Genomic DNA, 2,582 nt, shown 5'->3' with positions numbered 1-2,582 from the left:
CCTCTTCCTCTCCTTATCATTGCTTGTGTTTATTTGCAGTTTGCCTCTCACAAGGCTCAAGAGGAGGCTGAGCAAACTGTATGAGCCAGTAAATGTTGTCTCAGAAAAAAGAGGCGTCTGCATTGTTTCTGGAAGCAGGCCTGAGTTCCTGCAGCACAGCACGGCACAGAGTGGTATGGAAAATGTTGCTGGGAGGTTGATTCCCCAGGACTGGTTTAGATCCAACTGGAGTGTCTAAGGACAGCGTTGTTGACAAAACCCACACACACAGTACATGTCCTGTGTCCTGTGAAGGCCTTTCAAGAGAAAAAGTTATCTAAGTCAATGCAGCTTTTATTAATGAGCAGCCATTCTTACTTTTAATCTGAGCCTTTTGATCTGATCTTTCAGAAATGCCACAGTCAATATATAACACTCACAGATTTTTCCATCATCCATATGACCTTTTCTCATGTTCCTGGGTGAGAGGGCAACACCCAGTTTTCAGACAATAACTCTGTTGTTATAATATATTACCAACAGTACGACAAAACACCCATAAATAGGACAGTCATGCACACGCAGACAAACACAGCCAAAGGGCGATTTGTAAAAATGCCAAGTACCTGCAGTGCGTACAGCTTGACATGCGATTAACAAACTGTCATGGTTGGTATGTTGTTTCCGTAATGCTGCCTTTGTTTAATCAGGGTCAACATGAAGAGCTTGTTCTGCCTCTTGAGTGGAAGATTGGGATGTTTTCATTTCATTCACTTAAAATGTGTACATTAAATACAATGCTGCTGCTTTGGTAAGATGTGTGCCGATAGCAGCATCATCAAATCAACCATGACACATTACCATCTTATTTTACATGACAACTGAATTGATGAAGATTGTGATTGTGTAGGTTGAGTGTAGGTGTTGTTGTAGTCTAAATGCAAACATTACAGGGTATACACCTTCCTAACCTGGGTGTAATGAGATGATTACAAGATAGAGAAGCGGAAAAAACATAATTCTGCTATACAACGTTATGTTCAATTTATCATGCTTTCCAGCATATTGTATATACAAATAGTATATACATATACTTATTGGCTTTTTCAGCCACGCTCGCTAAATGGATCTAGAGATGGCAATGTTGCAATGTCAGTCTGTCAGTCCACCATTTTGGTCCAGACTGAAATATCTCAACAGCTACTTGATGAATTTGGATACAATTTTGTACAGTCGCACCTCAGATTGAATTATTGTCACTTTGGCCATCATCAGGTAAAAATTTTAATTTGTCCAATACTTTAGTTTATGACAAAAGACTTGACATGACATTTCCTGCTGTACTTCATGTGTAGTGCTAATAACCAAATATTAGCATGCTAACACGCTAAACTAAGATGGTGACTGATGATGGTTAACTTTACACCTGATTAGCATCAGCATTTTAGCATTGTCATTGAGAGCATGGTGGCATTAGCATTTAGCTTAAAGCACCGCTGTGCCTAATTGCAGTCTCACTCTTACAGTCTTGTTTTCTTGTGAATTACTGGATAATTTTACCTCTTCAGGCTTCTGAAAACTATTAAAAACAAACAAGGAAAACAAATTGCTCTTTGGCTGAAGTGGTCAAAATTGGTACACAACCCATGACAATCCCCTTCAGGACGCATTGAGCAACGACCATCATCCAGTGTGGAACGGCTGGATAGCTCCATTTGGTAGCTCCATTCACATGGGGTAACAAGGGTTCGAATCCCCCTTGGAGCGCAATGAGCAATGACCCATCATCCAGTGTGGGTCCTTGGAAGAATAGAATGGTAATGGCAAACCAACCTGTTTGTCCACCTGGTGGTGGACAGCAGCAAACAGCAGAGGAAAGCCGTTGTGGTTGATGTGGCAATACCAAGTGATGGCAACATGAGAAACTAGAGAAATACCAGGGGCTCAGAGAAGAGCTGGAGAAGGCCTGGAAGGTGAAGGCGACAGTGACCTCCAAACTGGAGGAGTGGCTACAGCAGATCCCTGGAAGAACACCAGACATCTCGGACCAGAAGAGTGCAGTACTAGGAACAGCAAAGATACTGCGCAGAACCCTCAAGCTCCCAGGCCTCTGGTAGAGGACCCGAGCTCGAAGGATGAGACCACCCGCGGAGGGTGAAGGACAAAGTTTTTTTATATATACATACACTATAACTAACTAACTTTAATCCTTCTAATTATAATTCAACTTTTAATTGCATCTTATTGGTTAGAGTTGTGCTGCTTTGTTGTTGTTCAGACACACTGAGTGCTATTTATCTGCCTGTGCTATTTATAAAGCACTCCATGTTATAGGAATAACCTGTCAGGTAACTTAATCTGAGATTAAAACATCGATACTATTCCTGGACTAGATTTACATCTCAGAGAAAAAATTATTTCAACAGAATTTTTTTTCTTCCTTCTTCCAAGCTGTAGATAAATATCATCCCAGGAGAGACAGATGAAAGCCATTTTAGTGACAGATAATACTAAAAAATAGATTTTGGCTTGCAGACATCAATCATATATCAAGGTAACCTTCAGTGAGACAGAGTATAAAGCATTGGGAGGTGTAGGAATCA

This window comes from Siniperca chuatsi, linkage group LG11, assembly GCF_020085105.1.
Source record: "Siniperca chuatsi isolate FFG_IHB_CAS linkage group LG11, ASM2008510v1, whole genome shotgun sequence".
Classification (NCBI taxonomy): domain Eukaryota; kingdom Metazoa; phylum Chordata; class Actinopteri; order Centrarchiformes; family Sinipercidae; genus Siniperca; species Siniperca chuatsi.
The sequence above is the reverse complement of the archived record's forward strand: the minus strand, read 5'-3'. Positions refer to the sequence as shown.